This window comes from Acinonyx jubatus, chromosome E2 (genome assembly GCF_027475565.1).
Source record: "Acinonyx jubatus isolate Ajub_Pintada_27869175 chromosome E2, VMU_Ajub_asm_v1.0, whole genome shotgun sequence".
Lineage (NCBI taxonomy): Eukaryota > Metazoa > Chordata > Mammalia > Carnivora > Felidae > Acinonyx > Acinonyx jubatus.
The window spans coordinates 55,808,991-55,831,771 of NC_069396.1; the positions used below are offsets into that span (position 1 = coordinate 55,808,991).

Here is a 22,781-nt window from a genome sequence, read left to right on the forward strand (position 1 = left end):
CATCCCAAGTTTACCAGTAGACCTGTCCTATACAAATGTTCAAGGAAGTTCTTCTAGTTGAAATAAAAAGATTCTAAACAGTAACTGAAACCACATGACAACATGTAGCTCTCTGCTAAATTTAAACATTTACACAATTATAGAGATGTTTAGTGTTGTAACTGGGTAGTTCATGTCGCTTTCATTTCTGCTAGCAATTATTTTTCAAATAAAAGCATAAAAATCCTATCTAGGTAATAAAGTATAAAACATAAAGAAAATAATTCGTGATAGTGGTTGGGTACAGGGTTGGAGATGACAAGTATGGATTTTGCATGTAATGGACAATGTCAGTTTATGACGGTTTATTATAACCTTGAGATGTTTTAAGTAATCTCTAAGGTAACCACAATGAAAATACATACGGAGGACATAAAAGTTAATGAGAATGATATCAAAGCATGTCATGGGTATAATGACACAATTAGGGATAAAATGATACCTAAACTTGATACCATGGTATAAAATGTTTAAAAATACCTTCAGGGGTGGGGCACCTGGGAGGCTCAGTTGGTTGAGCGTCCGATTTCGGTTCAGGTCATGATCTCAGGATCTGTGAGTTAGAGCCCCAAGTTGGGCTCTGTGCTGATAGATCGGAGCCTGGAGTCTGCTTCAGATTCGGTGTCTCCCTCTCTCTCTGCCCCTTCCCCCACTCATGCTCTGTCTCTGTCTCTCTGTTAAAAATAAATAAACATTAAAAATTTTTTAAAAAAATTACCTTCAGGGGTCCCTGGGTGGTTCAGTCAGTTAAGTAACTCCAGCCCAGGTCATGATCTTACTGTTCATGGGTTCAAGCCCACAGCAGGCTCTGTGCTGATAGCTCAGAACCTGGAGCCTGCCTCAGCTTCTGTGTCTCCCTCTCTCTGTGCCCTTCCCCCACTCACACTCTGTCTCTCTCTCTCTCTCTCTCTCTCTCTCTCTCTCTCTCTCAAAAATAAACATTTAAAAATTACTTTCAATTCACAAAAAGTGTTTTTCTCATGCAAAGGGAATATAAATTTACCAGTAGATCATGAAATTCTATTATTATGACAACTCCCTTAGATATGACACAACATTCACAGAACACTAACCAAGGAAAGAAATGAACAACATGAGTCACAATCAAAGTATGTATGGGTGATATTTATACAGGCAAATACATACATAATTTTATGGGTAAAGGGCATAAAGCTGTTTTATATTTTAGTTAAATTCACACTGTCTTAAAATTCACTGAGATGACAATCGTCAGCCTATAACAAAATTCACAGTACATTGAAACCACAATTACCTAATGTTGTGGAAGGTCCTTGGATGGATTTAACAGATATATTCAGAACATTTCATCCTAAAGCAGCAGAATACACATTCTTCTCAAATGCACATGGAACATTCTCCAGAATAGATCATAAACTGGGACACAAATCAGCCCTCAACAAGCACAAAAAGATTGAGATCATACCTTGCATATTGTCAGACCACAACACTATGAAACTCAAAATCAACCACAAGGAAAAATTTGGAAAGATAACAAATATTTGGAGACTAAAGAACATCCTACTAAAGAATGAATGATTTAACCAGGAAATTAAAGAGTAATTTAAAAAGTGCATAGAAACCAATGAAAATGAAAACACGACAGCCCAAAACCTCTGGGATGCAGAATGGTCTCTTACACTTCCTAAGAGGGAAGTGTAGAGCAATCCAACCCTTCCTAAAGAAGAAAGAAATGTCTCAGATACACAACCTAACCTTACACCTTAATGAGCTGGAAAAACAACAGCAAATAACGCCCCAAACCAGCAGAAAATGGGAAATAATAAGGATTAGAGCAGAAATCAACAATATGGAAATTAAGAAAAGCAAAACAGTAAAACAGATCAATGAAACCTGGAGCTGGTTCTTTGAAAGAATTAACAAAATTGATAACCCCCTAGCCAGTTGATCAAAAAGAAAAAAGAAAGGACCCAAATAAATAAAATCAAGAATGAAAGAGGAGAGATCACAACCAACACTGCAAACATACAAACAATAATAAGAGAATATTATGAGCAATTATATGCTAACAAATTGGGCAATCTGGAAGAAATGGACAAATTCCTAGAAACATATGAACTACCAAGACTGAAGCAGGAAGAAATAGAAAATTTGAACAACCCAAAAAATGGTTAGAGAGGGAGGGAGCCAAAACATAACAGACTCCTAAAAGCTGAGAACAAACTGAGGGTTTATGGGGGGTGGGAGGGAGGGGTGGGTGGGTGATGGGTATTGAGGAGGGCACCTATTGGGATGAGCACTGAGTGTTGTATGGAAACCAATTTGACAATAAATTTCATAATAAAAAAAAAAAATTTGAACAGGCCCATAACCAGTAAAGAAATAGAATTAGTAATAAAAAAAATCTCCCAAAAAACAAGAGTCCAGGGCCAGATCCTTTCCAGGGGAATTCTATCAAATATTTAAAGAAGAGTTAATGCATATTCTTTTGAAGCTTTTCCAAAAAACAGAAATGGAAGGAAAACTTCCAAACTCATTCTATTAGCCCAGCATTACCTTGATTCCCAAACCAGACAAAGATCCCACTAAAATGGAGAACTACAGACCAATTTTCCTGATGAACATGGATGCAAAAATTCTCAACAAGATATTAGCCAACCAGATCTAACAATACATTAAAAGAATTATTCACCATGATCAAGTGGGATGTATTCCTAGAATGTAGGGCTGGTTCAATATCCACAAATCAAGCAATATATCACACTAATAAAAGAAAAAAATAAGAACCACATGATCCTTTCAACAAATGCAGAGAAAGCATTTGACAAAATGCAACATCCTTTCTTGATAAAAATCCTGAGAAAAGTAGGGTTAGAAGGATTATACCTCAAGATCATGAAAGCCATATATGAAAGACCCACGCTAATGTTATCCTCAATGGGGAGAATCTGAGAGCTTTACTCCTAAGATCAGGAACATGACAGGGATGTCCACTCTCAGAACTGTTATTCAACATATTATTGGAAGTCCTAGCCTCAGCAATAAGACACAACAAAGAAATAAAAGTCACCCAAATCAGCAAGGAGGAAGTCAAATTTTCACTATTCTCCGATGACCTGATATTCTATGTGGAAAACCCAAAAGACTCCCCCCCAAAACTACTGGAACTGATCCATGAATTCAGCAAAGTCACAGGATATAAAATCAATGCACAGAAATTGGTTGAAATTCTATACATCAATAATGAAGAAACAGAGAAATCAAGGAATCTATTCCATTTACAACTGCACCAAAAACAATAAAATATCTAAGAATAAACCTAACCAAAGAGGTGAAAAATCAATGCACTAGAAACTATAGAAAGCTTATGAAAGGAATTGAAGAAGACACACACAAAAAGGAAACACATTCCATGCTCATGGATTGGAAGAACAGATATTCTTAAACTGTCAATACTACCCAAAGCAATCTACATATTCAGTGAAATCCCTACCAAAATAACACCACCATTCTTCATAGAGCTAGAATGAATCCTAGAGCATAGAAACAATCCTAAAATTTGTATGCAACCAGAAAAGATCCTGAATAGCCAAAGCAATCCTGAAAAAGAAAACCGAAGCTGGAGACATCACAATTCTGGACTACAACTGTGTTACAAAGCTATAATCATCAAGACAGTATGGTACTGGCACAAAAACAGACCCACAGATCAATGGAACAGAATAGAGAACCCAGAAATGGACTCACAAACATACTGCCAAATAATCTTTGACAAAATAGGAAAGAATATCCAATGTAAAAGAGACAGTCACTTCAGCAAATGGTGTTGGGAAAACTGGACAGTGACATGCAGAAGAATGAACCTGGACCACTTTCTTACACCATACAGAAAAAATAAACTCAAAATGGATGCAAGATCTAAATGTAAGACAGGAAGCCATCAAAATATTACAGGAGAAAACAGGGAACAACCTCTTTGACCTCGGCCACAGCAACTTCTTACTTGACATGTCTCCAGAGGCAGGGGAAACAAAAGCAAAAAATCAACTATTGGGACCTTATTAAGATAAAAAGCTTCTGCACAGAAAAGAAAATAATCAGAAAAACTAAAAGGCAACAGAGTGGGAAAAGATATTTGCAAATGACATATCAGATAAAGGGTTAGTATCCAAAATCTATAAAGAACGTATCAAACTCAACACCCAAAAAACAACCGAGTGAAGAAATGGACAAAAGAATTGCATTGACAATTTCCAAACAAGACCTCCAGATAGCTAATAGACTAATGAAAAAATGCTCAACATCACTCATCATCATAGAACTACAAATCAAAACCACAATGAGATACCACCTCACACCTGTCAGAATGGCTAAAATTAATAACCCATGCAACAACAGATGTTGCTGGGGATGGAGAGAAAGAGGAACGCTTTTGCACTGCTGGTGGGAATGCAAACTGGTGCAGCCACTCTAGAAAACAATATGGAGGTTCCTCAAAAATTAAAAATAGAGCTACCCTATGACCCAGCAATTGCACTACTAGGTATTTATCCAAAGGATACAAGAGTGCTGTTTCGAAGGGGTGCATGTACCCCAATGTTTATAGTAGCACTAAAGACAATAGCCAAAGTATGGAAAAAAAACAAGTGTCCATCGACTGATAAATGAATAAAGAGTACACACACACACACACACACACACACACACACACACACACACTGGAATATTACTTGGTGATCAAAAAGAATGAAATCTTGTTATTTACAGCAACGTGGATGGAACTAGAATATATTATGCTAAGCGAAATAAGTCAGTTAAAGACAAATATGACTTCACTCATATGTGGAATTTAAAATAATGCTGTTGAAGAACAAAAGAAAGCATATTATTATGGGATTGCAAAACCAGAATAACAAAATTTAACCCCAAAAATACTACGTAAATAGATGAATTTTTAAAAGGAAACCTTCTATATAATTTTAAACTGTGTATCCATGAAGAGCAAACATTTTGACTTATTTCCATGTCTTCACTGATAGTAAAATAGTAAAGAATATTCATTGAAATCAACCATAAAAGACTCTAATGAAAAATTTTATGAATAAGCACTGAAAATACATTTAAAAATGTAGTATGTTTCAAATATATTCCTCCTGTTACAATGAAAGTGGGGCTATAATCCATTCCTAGTACCAAGCAGACAAACAATACCTTTAATTTCCAAATAAAGAAACACCATAAACGTTGTAAAATATACCAGCAATTGCTTTAGAAAAAAATAGATATTTGGGATTAAATTCAGAAAAATAAATATTTCAGATTACCTTCAGAAAAACCAAATGATTAATTTTTTTCCTAAAGTAAAATTTTATTTCTAAACAAAACTTTTTTAAATATGAGAATTTTACTAATTATCTACCTCACTTCTTATAACAACATGCCCACATCATATCAGAATTTTTGTTCTAAAAATTCAGAGATGAGGAGCAGCTGGGTGGCTTAGTCAGTTAGGCACCTGCCTCCTGGTCTCAGTTGAGGTCATAATCTCATGTTTTGTGAGTTCAAGCCCCATGCCCCGATGTTGGGCTCTGCTTTGACAGGGTGGAGCCTGCTTGGGATTCTCTCTCTCTCCACCTCTCTGTCTGCCCTACTCCTGCTCGCTCTCTCGCAAATAAACTTAAAAAAATTAAGAAAATAAAAATTCAGAGGTGAGTCTCATACACAATCAGAAAGTGCAAACACATATGAAAAGTAACAACTTCATATCATACAAAATTATAAAATTATGCATTTATGAATGAGTAGAGTAACAACTTAAAATTAATTATAGGCTGCGTATTTCCAGTTCTAAATGTTCTACCTCCCCTGGTATTAATTTCCTTAGGAATTCTAGGATACAAATAGATAAATTAAATTATTTACTCATGGAGGAATGGAACACAGAGAGTGGAAATTTCTAACTTCAGTTAATACAAAGAAAAATGAACTTTGGAAGTCAAATAAAGGATTAGATTTTCTCATTTTAGGGAGGTGCTTTGTAATGAAATTACTGAGTCCCAGATTTGTATGATTAGGATTAAAGCCTCCATAACATTGGAAAGCATAAAGAAGAAAACATGTGATATCTGTCTTAATTATTTCCGGGGTTTCTGCGCCAAAACCCAATATGGCCACCACTACCCTGACACACTGCCAACACAAAGCAAAACAGAACTTATAAATGGGTTAGCACAGAGATCCTCAGAAATATGGAGATTTCCTCAGGGGCCCTCAAAGCAATTGAGAAGCTCTCAGATTAAGGAGGCCCTCACACTCCAAGGGGAATCTCCTGGCTGCTCATTGTGGATGTGATGGACCATCACTGCAGCTGAAAGAGAATCCTTAGAGAATATGAGAGGTTGATAATATCAGATAGCAGATGTCCCTCTGTGAGAGGGAGAGGAATAAAACTAGGCTTCTTAGACTAATTTTCATTCAAAGAGAACTACTCGAATGACTTCTTAAGGTGTATCTTCCTCCTTCACATTTGGATCTCACCGCTATCATCTGCTTTATTCCTTCCCGCCTGCCTGGGTGAGTGGCTAATGTTCCTTTTGCTTCACATTCCAATGCTTGAACTTTTGTTCCAAAAAGATGACCAGGCCTTGTTTTGACACAATGAGACCTGTTTATAGAAAAAAAAGGAATATTTAGTACCAGAGGTACTCAGTCGGTTTAGCGTCTGACTCTTGATCTCGGCTCAGGTCATGATCTCATGGTTCATGAGATCCAGACCAAGTTGAGCTCTGTACTGACAGTGAGGAGCCTGTTTGGGATTCTCTCTCTACCTCTCCCCCTGCTCTTCCCTGCTTGCATTCTTTATCTCAAAATAAATAAACTTTTTTTTAAAGGAATATGAGTGTTGATGGAGATTCTATCTTTCAATCCACTATTGTGTTCAGTAGAGAAGAAAGGACATTGTAGAATTCTGGAAAATGATTTCCCAAATGCTGTAGCCCAACAACCCCTGTGGAACATGCAGGAGGAATTTCCCATATTCAGATCTTGACCTTCACTTTTGAATACTACTGATAAGGGAGTGTGGAGCAAGCTAAGGGCAAAATACAGGCTAACAACACCCCAACCCCAGGTGGTATATGTATGATATTCCTCAGATGCTTCTGGTTGTCCAAGAACAAGGGAAAGGAAAGAAAGCAACTGATAGAGATCACAGTCATACAGGAAAGGATCCTCCTTTAGATTACAGATCATTTAATAAACTGCAAGAAAAAGGCAATCTTATCCATAGCTTAATTTCTGGAAACTTAGAGACTCTGTTTCCTGGAGTCCTCATATCACCCTCATCAAGATGTAAGAAGGTTTAAGTGCTTGCTCTGGTGGCGATGTGGGAAACTAAGGCAAATGAAAAATTAAATTCCCTTATTGCCTATAGTCCATTCCCAAGTCCTTGAAACAGGCAGAGTGACCTTCCTCTAGGACATCAGCTGCCTCAATAATGACACTTTGCTGGGGGCAAAAGAGAATCTTAGCTTAACATTAATCAAACCTCAAGGATCCTGTAAGTATACTTCCTTTATCTCAACTGCCCCAAGATATATGCTGGCAATCATATGCCAAGCTTATGGCCTCCCGATATGCATTCAAAGGGTCTCATGACTGAGGTTTTACTAAACAGTAATAAATGGTCCTTCTCTAGCAACAGCTAGCCCCTCAAAGTCCTGGAAAACTTGCTTTCAAAATTGCTTAGAGACTTACTCTATCCCTGAAGCCCTTTGAACCTGAAGGTATATAATGAGTTACCTGTCACAACACCAGTGTAACTATTCTGCCCATGGGTGCTGTCCCCATGCTTTAATAAAATCACCTTTTTGCACCAAAGACATCTTCAAGAATTCTTTCTTGGTCGTCGGCTCTGGACCACCCCACCATCACCCCAAAACTTCATCACTACCACTACATCAGTGAGTAGAAATTGGTATTTAAGACATGGGAAATACCATTTTATGTCACTCAATGTTTAGAACTGCCATTAATCTACAGAAATGATGCTACCTTAAGGAAGGAGAAGCAAAAGCTGAAAAGGAAACGCTAGGAAGAATTTTCTCTCTACACACAAATAAGTAACTTTGCCCTTACTGCAAGGATATGAATTCCACTCTCATAAAAAGGAATCTTCCAAGAAACTGTCTTCAAAGAAAGGAACAAAACCCTTGAGTGGTGTTTGGGAAGTCTGGAAGGAGTTATGCTCGCCCAAGAGGAGGTGTCCATAGTTCTCTGACATCACATCCCTGTACAGTTCCTGCTGACTGTGGTTCAGGCATTCCCACTCCTCCTGAGAGAATTCTGTGGCCACATCCCTGAATATCAGTGGTCCCTGCAATAAATAACACAGTTACCAAGTGGACATAGGCAGAGGTCATAATGGTACCTAAGATGAAAGAGGTGTAATAGGTCAATTTACAAGATATCAGAAAGCTTATTGTATATAAGTTTGGCTTAAACTCACCTTTCATGAATAATTGAGATAAAAGCTTATGCAGTTCCCTTTTAGGGTTATCAAAAATTACTAACCGCCCTATCTCGCTTCTGTGACCTCGCCTGCTTGCTAAATAGATAACTTAGGTTGCAAAACGCTCCCCTACACCTTCTACCAAGATCTGGCCTAGGCAAGATCAACATGTAAAAAGTCACGAACTCACTGCCCCATGGTATCTTAGGTGTCTAACTATGACTGGTCATTTTAAACCCTGTTAGGACAAAGAACTTTAAATTGATAGGTTCCCGCCAAAACTAACGTCTGTGTGTCACAATATAATTGGCTACCATGAAATGCTGTAAATTGTAATTGGTTAACCAAATAATGATGTATTCTGACTTGCTAAAATCCATATAAGCTCACTGCTACCTTTGTTCGGGGCCATTCTCTGCACTTTTCTCTTTAAGATCAGGAGATCAGGTTTGCCCGGCCATGAATAAAATCTTGCCTCACTTCTACTCAGTGTCTGGTGTTTTTTTTCGACAACCTCTGTTTCAGAGGGAGTTAATGTCACCAGCTGGAACCCAAGACCAGACCTTTATTGCTTACCTTCTTGTGCCCAAAGACCTTAGTCCCTCATTTTACTTACCCTCTTCTTTCCACCTTATCTTTTACTTGAGGCAAAACACCCCATGGGCATAGCATCCTGTGGTAGAAACAGAAAGCATTCAACAAAAGGTAATGACTGCCCTGAGGAAGAGTTTGAGCCTGCTCAATTTGAGCTTAACCCCTGACTCCTACCTCTCCAGATGACCCAAGGAAAACCAGAGTGACCACCAGTTACTTTTACCTCATTATAATACTAAAACCGCCAGCTCAATTTACCAAACATACAAGTTATGTATAGAACTGTTCTCTTAAGGTGTACGTGTGACCTTAAGCCCAAATCTACCTAAGACAACAGACCTCAGAGCACCTGGGTGGCTCAGTCAGTGAGGATCTGACTCTTGATTTCCGCTTTGGCCATGATCTCAGGGTTCCCAGGATCCAGTTCCCTGTGGGGCTCTGAGCTGACAGAATGGAGCCTGGTTGGGTTTCTCCCTCTCCCTTTCTCTGCCTGTCCTCTGCTCATGTGTACACTTGCTCTATCAAAATAAATAAAACTCTGAAACAAAGATGACAATGCCTGTCTTTCTAAATTTCCACCCCAGCCCTAAATAAAAGGAAACCATTTCCCCTGCCTCTGTGGGTCTCTGCTTTGGAAGTTATTCCCTGTGATCTCCTTATTGGCTGCAAATCTAATTTTCTTTGAGTGACAATCTCACCTGGGGTAGTTTCTAGTTATGACTCTGTTTCAGGGTTTTAAGGCCCCCAAACACATCATTATGTGATTCTTGTTTGCATTTTCTGAAAATATAAAGAAGTAAATAGAAGGGTATTTCTGTGACCTGATGTGGAGTGAATTAAAAACATCCTGGGTGGAGGTGTGATTTAGAATCTCTATTCCCACAAGTCAATATCCTTACAACAGAAAGGTGAGTCCTTCCTTGTCCAGAGGACACTGATGTGATGTGGGCTGGGAACCAAGAGTCAAGAAGTATTCTTGAGATGTTTTTGGTGCCAAAAACTGGTTTTACTAAAGCATGTGGACTTCTGGGTAGACTCATTTTGAGAGGGCATTGATTATATACTTTTAATTTGGGGAGTAAAGATAAAGTTAGTTTCCAAAGGGATTTTCATATGTTAACAAAGACCAAGTTAGATCTTGGCAGGTCTGGCTATTGTGAAGGTAAAGCCACCCTTTGCCTCTAACAAAGCATTAAATTAAGGCACTTGGGAATTCCTAGAGGAATGTTATACTCTGCCAGTCTCAAGTATTTATCAAGGTGCTGCAAATTGAGGGAAAGTTAATGTTATCTACAGTTCTTTTGCCTTTGTTTTTCTCACCAAAAACTATGGCAAGAGAAACTCACAAGTTTCCAGTTTCTGCAGATCATTTAGTTAATTCCCCTAAAAGTCTTACAAATGAGGAGAGGCAAAATATGAACTTTATACTAGGGGAGAAATCTGGCAAAGATAGCAAGCCAAATACTAGAAGTTAACATCAGCTGTAAGGAAACAAATGGATATCAGTACCTAAATCACACCAAAACACCTGTATTACTGATATGTTCTTGTGGTCCCAAAAGAAAAAATCAGATACAACTCTGATTATGAGGATAGAGTAGATTTATAGAAAGTTATATCACATATACTTTTCATGTCCTGTAGTATCTATGGTATTTATAAAAAAAATTTTTAACACGTATTTACTTTTGAGAGAGTGAGAAAGAGAATGAGTGGGGTAGGGGCAGAGAGAGGGGGAGGACAAAGAATCCAAAGCAGGCTCCAGGCTCTGAGCTGTCAGCACAGAAACTGACACAGGGTTCAAACTCAACTAACTGCGAGGTGATAACCTAAGCCAAAGTTAGACACTTAGCCGACTGAGCCACCCAAGAGCCCCCGTAGCTATCATTTTCAACTCTGCCTGTGTACCCATGAAAAAAGAAACATTTTGAATTACTGGCATGTCTTCAAGGACAGTAAAGTTGTAAACAATATTCATAAAATCAACCATGGGAAACTCTAATAAAAACTTGTATGAATGAAGCACCTTAAAAAAAATAAATGTATTATGTTAATAAATCCCTATTACACAGAATTTAAGGGCTTAATCCATTCTTTAAGAAAACAAAAACCTTTCATTATTTTTTGTTTTGTTTTTAAGTTTATTTTGAGAGAGAGAGAGAGAGAGAGAGAGGAGGGGTAGAGAATTCCAAGCTGGCTCCACACTGTCAGTGTAGAGCGGGGCTGGAACTCATAAACCACGAGATGATGTCTTGAACTAAAATCAAGAGTCAGATGCTCAAACCTCTGACCCACCAAGGTGCTCCTAAATCTTTCATTTCTAATAAACAAACAGCATCAAAGTTGTAAAATATGCCAATAATCACTTTACCAAAAAGTCTTTTGGGTTAAATTCAGGTACATTTTCAGGAAAGTAGAAAAACTAATGATTCATTTTTCCAGAAGTTGAAGTTCTCTGATTTTAGTTTTGTGAATAAGAAATTTTAATTGCATTCATCTGATAGTAGAAAGTGGAATGATTTTACTTTTATTTGTTATCTTTCAGCTTTATCTTCAAATGGCACCCAGAGCCTCCTTCCAAAGATATGCATAGAAACTTCTTTCCAGAGTGTCAGTGGGTAGACATAACCATAGTGCCCTTGAGAATGTATACTTGATAATAGACTGGAATAGTGTTGGGGAGAGACAAGTGCATCAAAGATATCATGAAGGACATACCCAAAAGGTGACAACTGCCCATAATAAGAATCTCACTGCCCAAAATGCTGAAGGATATAAAACGTTTTGGAAAACTCCCCTTTCTACGTCCACTACTTCTGCAAAGTGGCATGTTTCTATAATCAAAGGCTCAAATCAAATGGTCAAACATACATGTATGCAGAACAAAAGTTAGGAAATCTAGAAAGTGACCTGGTCCATGCTGAAAATACTTACTTATACCATTTTATCAGTAGAATTACATTGACCTTTCAAACATTTCTGAAAATCAGAAATTTTAAAAATAAAAAAATAAGTAGTATCCCTTTGAGGGATCTTCACTGAGCAGTCAATCTTACAACATAACCACAGCATTTTTAATGAAAACAGAATTGCTCAGAACAGTGAATCTGAGAAAATATTTAACCAGGGTTCAAACATTAATAAACATCTGAGGACTCATTTGCCAGAGAACCATTATGACTGTAATAAATGTAGGGAAGTCTTTTATCAAAGTTCCAACCTTATCATATAGAAGAGTATTTGTCTTTAGTCAGATTCCTGAGGGGAACCTGAGAGGGAGTAGGTCGTGTCTGTTACATCCTTAAGAGCAACCTTACTCCTGAGGGGGTTTGCTGCAGTCAGACACTCCCTGCATTGTTCCAAAAAGTGTTTTTCCCCACCCAGGGACCTCAGGCCCTAATCTTTCCCTTTCTGCCTACTGAATCCTATCTTTTCCTATTATATTTCTAAGTGAGGCCCAGAGGTGAGCAGGAAGGTTTCCCATTAATTTATCAGAGTTGAGTGCAGGCTTTGGCTCAAGGGTCTTCTGTACAGGAGTTGGGGAGGGTCAAGTCCTGTAGCACACTGTTTCTGTGCTCAAGCAGAATTTGTGGGCTTCTGGGGGAGGGGAGGCCCCCTGAAAGCAGAGAAGGGAAACTCAGTGATTGGTCTCCAAGTGGGAGCTGACAGTTTCTGAATAGCTCCTGACACAAAGGACTAGGAACTTGGGCCTTTTTTGCATTTCAAAGCCCTGCCTGCAGGCGATCAGGTTACAGGAGGTGAAGAGGCAGTGTGGTGTCTTTACCGACATTTTCTCCTACTTGTGCTGTGTTTTCTCCACAAAGATCTTCTGAGAAAGAAATCTTGAAGAGGAGGTGAAAGAAAAAATGGCCAGTTCTCAGGTAAGCCTTGCGCCCCAGGCCGGAGGGCCTGTGATCTTTTTCTCCTGAATTCTGGGCGTGTAGAAATTGCAGGGCACCTGGGTGTCTCAGCCATTTGAGCATCAGACTCTTGATTTGGGCTCAAGTCATGATCCCAGGGACCTGTGATCCAGCCCTGAGTTGGGGTTCCTGGCAAGCTTAGAGCCTACTTAAGATTTCCTCTCTCTCCCTGTGTCCCTGTCCCCCATTTGCATGCATGTTCTCTCTCTCTCCCTCTAAATAAAAAATTTTTTTAAATGCCAATGATTTTTTTTTAATCAGTTCTGACGGTTTGCTTTGTGTTTTCACCGAATTACTAACCTTTCAGAAATGATACTCTAGGTTATGTCTTTAGAACACTCCTCCCCTATATCCCAGAGACCTCTCTCTCTTCTGTCCAACATGGCTATCAGTATGGCAACAGCAGTTGTCACTTTGAATTAAATTCCTGCAAGTATTGAAAATATTCCCTTTGTGACAGATCCAGAGGGGAAGATGTTGAGGCCAAATTTCCTGTTGCTGATGGGGTCTGGTCCTGGGATAGCAATCAAGGAAAACCATTCCCATGTAGGTCTTATCTGAATGCTTTCTCTGCCCCGGGTAGAGTAGGATTATGAAAATGCACAAATACACCAGACAGATATGAGGCACAGAATAACTGGAATGCTCCTGCTCTTTAGGATGTGGAAAAGTCACTTTAAGATATTCTAGATATTACAAGACCTGGAAACTATTTGTAATTGAAGGCTGTATAAATCCACTGTATCCTCAAAGTTGTTTATATTGTGATTTACTGTTTGGGGTCACAAGAACACACTGGTGACCATGTGTCCTGAGGTGTGCCTTAGGCACTGACATGAATGGTGTACTTGCAGCTGATGTTACCTTCTATTCCTTGGCTTTGGCTCTCTGCCAGATTTCCCCCCAATAACGTTCATATTTTCCTTCTTATCAGTTATAATGATTTTAGGCCTATTCCCTGAGCAATTTCCAGACACCATCGCATTTAAACCGGAAACTTCTTTCTCCTAGTTTCTCTTTCCTTGCATATATATTTTTCTACCTTGTAGTTTTTTTCTTTTCTTTTTTAAGTTTATTTATTTTGAGAGTGGTAGAGCGAGAGCAGGAGAGTTGTAGAGATTGCAAATCCCAAGGAGACACCACAGGGTCAGCACTGAGTGGGACATGGGGCTTGAGCTCAAAAACCAAGAGATCTTGACCTGAGCCAAATTCAAAACTCAGAAGCTTAACTGATTGAGCCACCCAGGCACCCCTTCCTTGTAGTTTCTGATGAGCAGAACAAAGCCAAATGAAATGTAGATGAAATTAAATTTTCTTACAACTTAAAACGCACGGAGAAATACTTGAGACTGGCAGAGGGAGATATTCCTCCAGGAATTCACAACTGCTTTAATGTTAATGCTTTTCTAGAGGCAAAAAGCTAGCTTAACTTTACAATAGTCAGACTTCCAGTATCCTGTGAGTCTTCTTTAACATATGAAAATCGCTTTAGAAACGTCTTTTATTTCTACTCCCCCCCCCCAACTTAAAGTCATGACACATACTCTATTTACTTCTATGTATTTTCAGAAAAAGAAGAATCACATAATTAACAGGTCGGCATATCTTAAAATCCCGAAATAAAACAGAGCACAAATGATGAATGAAACAAAAGCTTTCAATGAGGGGCACCTGTGTGGCTCAGTCGATTAAGCATCTGACTTGAGCTCAGGTCATAATCTCACCGATCCTGAGCTGGAGCCCTGCATGAGGTGAACAGGAGTCAGGTCTCTCCATATTTCTCTCTCTCTCTCTCTCCCTCCCTCCCCCTCCTGGTATTCTCTCTCTTCTTCTCTCTCCACCCTCTCTCTCTCTCAATAAAAAATAAAAAAAAGCTTTGAAAGAAATATTATGTTAGGAGATCATGGAGTACTACGGTCAAGACAATTCTTGAGATACTCTCTGGTGCCAGATAGATTATTGAAGTAGCACAGGGACAGGACCCATGGGCAGAAAGAACTGTAGTTTGGCTGCATGAAGCTTCTATGTTCAAGGGGAGGGTAGGTGCACAGAGTGTTCAATCACAAATGTTTCTTTAAATTTCTACTTGTAAAACTGCTTCTGCAAGATTTCTCTGGTGCTCATCATTCAGTTCCATATCAAGCAGTGGTGAGATGTGCTGGCAGTCACGAGACCCTGTAAAAATGTAGCAACCAGTGGTACCTGGGTTGTTCAGTCACAGCCTGGAGTCACAGCTTGGGTTCTCTCCCTCTCTCTGCCTCTCCCCGTTTCACACTTTGCTTACCCACACTCTCTCTCACAATATAAATAAACATTAAAAAAAAAAAAAGAATGTAGGCACCAGCATTTATTTGATGCATATCAAAATTATAGAATTATATGTTAGCTTTATGTGCAAAAGGTGGAAATTTCTCTGATTGTATCCCTCATCATACTAGAATCAGAAATAATAACATTATATATATCATAATGTGTGTTTGTGTTGATAGTGTGAGTAAAAGACCTAAGCATCATCATCTACAACTAGTTTTATGAGTTTTATGTCATTGAAAAAAATTTTTTCTTTTTTTTTTCTTTTTTTTTTTTGAGAGAGAGAATCCCAAGGAGGCTCCACACTGTCAACACAGAGCCTGAGGTGGAGGCTGGAACTCAGGAACCATGAAATCATGACCTGAGCCAGAATCAAGAGTTGGGCACTTAACCAACTGAGCCACCCAGGCGTCCCTCATTGAAAATGTTTCTTAGTCACCATTACACTTTCTTACTTTATCATATTTAATGCCTATACAAGAATTTAATGCCTTAATATTTATGGATATGAGCATGGAATGTATAAAGATAGATCAATTTTGTGTGCATACCTTATTCTTTACATCATTCTTCTCAGGTTTGACACCTGTTATGAACATTGCTTTAGGGTCCCTTCTCCATATTGACCAGTGTGTTATTTTGGGTCAACTCTAGGTCAGATGACCTATGTTAAAATATGATCCCTACCAGGTACTGGATGACTGACAAAACATTTGCTAAAAATAGAAGAATAATGTGTTTCTTCTCTTAGATTGTTATTATTTATTTTCCATGAATTTATGAAACTGTTAGATGCTATCTACTAACCAGGAAATGCCTGAAAGGCTTGCTGTCACGTTTCTTGCTATTCTAGAAGAACCTGTAATTGCTATAAATCCCATTCAGTTCCAAGTCCTCCAAGAGTTCTTGTCTTTGAGTTCTACTTCCTCGTTATTGAAATATGTATCTCCTGGCCCATAGACTAATGCTTTGTAGAAATGCAGACAACTACCTCATCCTAGAACGCCTGAACAGTATCTGCATTTTAACAAGATCCCCAAGGTCCTGCTGTGAAATTCTAATTCACATTACAATATGCTAAATACATTTGTCACTCCCCAAAACTTTCCATTTAAGAAATAGATAGCACATGTACCATATGATGTAAATACAATATTCAAAATGTATATGCCTGTGTTGATGCTTTCATTTTACAAATTCTCTTGAATAAACACAGTATTTATAAAGGTTCTTACCTCCAAGGTAAAGAATATACTAGAGCATAATACTGGGTGACAAATAATCTTACCTCATCAAGCAGGAAACTCACCTAAGCCAGAACCAGTTCTCCTGATCTAACTGAACTAACAGAAGTTCAGTCATTGGTGGATCACAAAAAAACTGTACCAGGTGAGGATGTGAGCAAAGCAAAAATGATTTACAAGAAACAAGGAAATCACAGGGAGGAACTTGCAAATCAGATACTCACAGAGGAAGGGGGAATGGTGTCCTTTCATTTAGGGTTAGCGTGGATATTCAGAAAGGGGAGGCTATCATCTTATGTCAAGTGGAGTATAAGGTTGCACATAAGCCTTAAGAGAACAGTTGTGTACATACTCTGCATATTTCATAGTAAATGAAGTTTGTGCTCCTCCTTGGGTGAGATTTTAGTATTATAATGAGGTAAAAGGGAGCTCCTGGGTGGCTGAGTCTGTTGAACATCCTACTCTTAATTTAGGGTCAGGTCATGATCTCAAAGTCCTGAGATCAGGCCCCAAGTCAGGCTCCACTCTGAGCATGGACCCTGGTTGGAATTGTGTCTCTCTCACTTTCTGTCCCACCCCCTCTTGTGTGTGCTCTCCCTCTCAAAGACATAACAATAAAAAAAAAAGTTTATATATACACATATACGTATATATATGTATACATATATGTATACATGTATATATGTATATGTATAAATGAGGTGAAGGTAACTGTACATATATGTATATATATGTATACGTATATATGTATATGTATAAATGAGGTGAAGGTAACTGTACTCACTGCCGTGGTTTACTCTATTATCCATGTACTTAGGTGTGAGTCAGGGGTTAATCTCAAACTGAGCCAATCCAAACTCTTCCTCAGGGCAGTCATTACCTTTTGTTGGATACTTTCTGTTTCCACCACAGGACAGTATGCACATGGGGTGTTTTGCCTGAAGTAAAAGGTAATGTGGAAAGAAGAGGTTAAAATATGGGACTAAGGTGAGTGGGTACAAGCACATAAGCAGTAAAGGTCAGGTCTTATGGTCCAGTTGCTGACATTAACTCCTTCTTTCATTTGACTTAGCATTATGAAATCTGCCTATGGCCACTTGGTAACTGTGTTATTTATTTCAGGGACTGCTGACATTCGAGGATGTGGCCATAGAATTCTCTCAGGAAGAGTTAATATACCTGAACTACAGTCAACGCGAACTATACAGGGATGTGATGTTAGAGAACTACGGACACCTCCTTTTCTTAGGTGAGGATAACTCCTTCCAGATTTCCCAAATCACACTCAGGGGTTTGTTCCTTCCTTTGAAGACTGAATCTTGAATTTTTCCTCTATTGCATGACTGGGATTCAGATCCCTGCAGTCAGGGAAAGAAGTAGCGGTTTGTATATATAGAGAAAAATCTTCATGATGTTTCCTTTTCAGCTTTATCTTTCCCTTCCTTAGGATAACATTATCATTTCTGTAGATTAATGGCAATTCTAAGCACTGAGTGGCATAAAATGGTATTTCTGACATCTTAAATACCAATTTCTACTCATTACTGTCGTGGTAGTACTCAGAAGTGGAGGTCAAGATCTGAACATGGAAAGTTCATCCTGTGTGTTCTAAAGGGGGTGTTGGGCCACAGCATTTGGGAAATCATTTTCTAGCATTCTACTCTGTCCTCTCTGCTCTACTAAGCACAATAGTGGATCAGAAGTTAGAATCTCCAACCACACTCATATTCTTTTTTTCTAATAAACAGGTCTTGTTGTGTCAAAGCCAGACCTGGTCAACTTTTTGGAACACAAGAAGGGTGTCTGGGCCGTGGAGAGAAAGGAGACAGTAGCTATACACCCAGGTAGGTGGGAATGAAGTGGATGACAGAGGTGAGGTCCAGTCGTGAAGGAGGAATTAGACCTCAGAATGTGGTTGAGCAGCTCTCCTTGAATGGAAATTAGGTTGAAAAGGCCAGTTTCAGGGCTCTTCCTCTCACATGGGACATCTGCTTTCCAACATACCATGCTTTCCATTCTCTAAGGATTCTCCTTCAGTTTCACTGAAGGTTCTTCACATCCACAGTGAGGTCCTCCATAATCTGATTGGTTCTCCCTTTGCTTTGAGGTCTTGGGGAAATGTCTGCCTTTCTGAGGAACTGTACGCTAATCCATTTCTGAGTTCTGTTTTGCTTCTTGTGTGAAGTGTGTCAGGGTAGTGGTGGGCATCTTGGGATTTGGTGCAGAAATCCCAGGAAGGCTGGAGTGAGACATTACAAGTTTTCTGGTTTATCCTTTCAGTATTACAGAGGCTTTAAACTTAATCATACAAAATAGAGATCCAGTGATTTCATCAAGTAACAAAGCAACTCACTAAAGTGAGAAAATCTCGTCCTTTGTTTCACCTCAAAAGTTCATTTCTTGGGTTGCCTGGTTGGCTCAGTTGGTTAAGCATCTGGGTTGAGCTCAAGCCATGATCTCAGTTTGTGAGTTTGAGCCCTGCATCAGGCTCTCTGCTGTCAGTGAAGAGCCCATTTGGGATCCTCTGACTCTTCCCCTCTCCCACGTGCTCTCTTTTCCTCAAAGGCAAAATATAAAAAAAAAAAAAAAGTTCAGGATGCCTGCATGGCTCAGTTGGTTAAGAATTTGACTCTTGATTTTGGTTTAACTCATATCTCAGGGTTTCTTAGTTCAAGCCTCTCATAGGGCTCTGGGTTGACAGCATAGATACCATTTGGTTTCTGTCTCCCTCTTTCCCTCCCTCCATCCCTCTGTCTCTCTCTCTCTCTCTGCCATCCCTTACTTGCTCTTTGCCCTTCCTTCAAATAAATAAATAAATAAAAGTTTTAAGGTTCATTTTCTTTGTATTAACTAAACTAAGAAATTTCCACTCAATGTGTTGCATCCTCAATGGTGAAATAATTTAAAGCATCTATTATTTTCCTAGAAGTCTACGTAAATTAATGCCATAGGGGAGCTAGAATATTTAAAAATTAAAACTCAGAGCCTAAAATAAAGTCTCAATTGTTACCGTATTTCTTAATAATTGAATATTCTTATGATTTTGTCTTGTACAGTATGAAGTTCCTGTGACCTTGGCATATGTTTTCACTTTCTGATTACTTACATATCAGATTCCTTTATGTTTTTTTTTAAAGTTCTGATATAACATGGGCATGTGCTTTATAAGAAGGTATATAACTAGTAAAATTCCTATATTTAGAAAAAATTTTTAATTATAAATATAATTTTACTCCAGGAAAAATGAATCATTGGTTTTTCTATTTTCCTCAGAATATCTGAATTTAATACCAAAGATTTTTATAATAAAGTGATTGTTGGCATATTTTACAATTTTTACGATGTTTATTCAGAAATGAAAGCTTTTGCGGCACTTGGGTCGCTCAGAAGGTTGAGCTTCTGACTCTTGGTTTCAGCTCAGGTTATGATCTCATTGTTTGTGAGTTCAAGCCCTAAGTCCAGTTCTGCACCCACACTGTGGATCCTCCTTGGGATTCTCTCCCTCTCTCTCTGCCCCTCTTCCTCCTCTCTTTTTCTCTCTCTCAAAATAAACTTTAAAAAAAACATAAAAAGAAATGAAAGTTTTTGTTTGCTTGATTCTAAAGAATGGATTATAGGGGCACCTGGGTGGCTCACTGCTTAAGCTTCAGACTTTAGCTTAGGTCATGATCTTGTGGTTCATGAGTTTGAGCATCCCCCATCGGGCTCTATGATGACAGCTCAGAGCCTGGAGCCTGCTTCGAATTCTGCATCTCCTTCTCTTTCTGCCTCTTCCCTGCTTGCGCTCTGTCTCTCTCTCTCAAAGGTAAATAAACATTAAAAAAAAAGTAAAAAATAAAGAATGGATTATGCCCTTAAATTATTAACTATTATTAATACGTTAGGGATCTATTAACAGAATACATTTTTTTAATGTCTTAAGTGCTTAATGCATAAAAGTTTTCATTAGAGCTTTCCATGGTTGATTTTAATGAATATTCTTTACAGTTTTACTCCCCATGAAGACATGCCAACAACTCAACATGTTTCCTTTTCATGGGTACACAGTCACAGTTGAAAATTATAGCTACATAGGGATGCCTAGATTCTGGTCATGATCTCGCGGTCTGGGAGTCTGAGGCCTGCATTGGGCTCTGTGCTGACACTGTGGAGCCTTCTTGGGATTCTTTCTTTCTCCCTCTTTCTCTGTTCCTCCTTTGCTTTGGCTTTCTCTCCCTCAAAGTAAAGGAGGTTGAAAAAATACATATATACATATATATGCCTCTATATCTCTATATATAGGCTTCCTTTAAATAATTCGTCTTTTATTTATGTAGAATTTTTTGAGTTATATTTTGTCTTACTCTGGTTTGGCAATTCATAAACCATGAGATCATGACTTGAACAGAAGTTGGACGCTTAACCAACCAAGCCACCTAGGTACCCCTAGAAGAACTTTAACATTTCCTATAGGACAGGTCTGCTGATAAACTTAGACAGGTTTTTCCTTGGCAAAGTGTGCATTTCTACATTCATGGAAAACAGTTGTGCCAAGTAGGGTATTCTTGGTGGATTTTTTTAAATATAATTTTTTGTTCTTAATTTACATCCAAATTAGTTACCATATAGTGCAACAATGATTTCAGGAGTAGATCCCTTAGTGCCCCTTACCCATTTAGCCCATCCCCCCTCCCAAAACCCCTCCGGTAACCTTCAGTTTGTTCTCCATATTTATGAGTCTCTTCTGTTTTGTCCCCCTCCCTGTTTTTATATTATTTTTGTTTCCCTTCTTCTATGTTCATCTGTTTTGTCTCTTAAAGCCCTCATAGGAGTGAAGTCATATGATTTTTGTCTTTCTCTAATTTCACTTAGCATAATACCCTCCAGTTCCATCCACATAGTTGCAAATGGCAAGATATCTTTCTTTTTGATTGCCAAGGAATACTCTATTGTATATGTATACCACATCTTCTTTATCCATCCATCCATCAATGGACATTTGGGTTCTTTCCATACTTTGGTTATTGTTGATAGCGCTGCTATAAACATGGGGGTGCATGTACCCCTTTGGAACAGCACAGCTGTATCCCGTGGATAAATGCCTAGTAGTGCAAATGCTGGGTGGTAGGGTAGTTCTATTTTTAATTTTTTGAGGAACCTCCATACTGTTTTCCAGAGTAGCTGCACCAGCTTGCATTCCCACTTGGTGGATATTTTTTGATCTTTCAGTATTTGAATACATTGTTCCATGCTTTTCTTTCTATAAGGTCTACTGAAAATCCCAGTAACAGTCTTGTAGGAGTTCTTATACAAGATGAGTTGCTTTTGTCATGCTTTTCAAAATTCTTCCACTGGTCATTTTTGATAGGTTAATTACAACGTGTCACTGTGTTCATGTCTTGCCTTTTTTTTCTTGAATTTTTATTTAAATAATAGTTAACATACAGTGCAATATTGATTTCAGTATAATTCAGCAGTTCATCAATTACATATAACACACAGTGTTCATCATAACAAATGCTTTCCTTAATACCCATCTCCCACCATTGATATTTATCCTACTGTGAATTTGCCGAGCTTGTTAATTTGTCTCCTTTCCACATACATGGGACCTACAAGTCTTTAGTTCTTTATGGAAACTCTCTGCCCCCTTTCACTCTCCTTTCCTTATGGGGTCCCCTTAATGTGTATATGGTTCACTTGTAGGTGTCCCATGTGTCCCTAGACTTTGTCATTTTCCACATTTTTTTTTTTTTTGGTCCTCTTAGATAATTTAAAACAAGGGGTCTTTAGATTGTCCGATTCTCTCTTCTGCTTCATAAAGTCTGTTGCTGTCCCCTTCGTGTATGTTTAAATTCAGTGGTTCTACACTTCAGGTCCTAATTTCTCAGTGATTTTTACAGTTTGTCTCTTTGGGTTTACATTTTGATCATGGATAGTTTTTCTGCTATCATTTAATTACCTATCTGCTTTCTCTTTTTCCTACATGGACATTTAAAAAAATTTTTTTTTTAAACGTTTATTTATTTTTGAGACAGAGACAGAGGATGAACGGGGGAGGGTCAGAGAGAGAGAGGGAGACACAGAATCGGAAACAGGCTCCAGGCTCGGAGCTGTCAGCACAGAGCCTGACGCGGGGCTTGAACTCAGGAACCACGAGATCATGACCTGAGCCGAAGCCGGACGCTTAACCGACCAAGCCACCCA

General features: G+C 38.6%; 1 long non-coding RNA gene across 1 annotated transcript; it reads left to right on the plus strand.

Annotated features, from left to right (window-relative positions):
• The first annotated feature begins 12,628 nt into the window (after positions 1–12,628).
• LOC106982562 (uncharacterized) lies at positions 12,629–19,471 on the plus strand. Its single transcript, XR_008293684.1, has 3 exons — positions 12,629–13,002; positions 17,718–17,844; positions 18,344–19,471. It is a non-coding gene; the product is annotated as an uncharacterized LOC106982562 (long non-coding RNA).
• Positions 19,472–22,781: the final 3,310 nt, after the last annotated feature.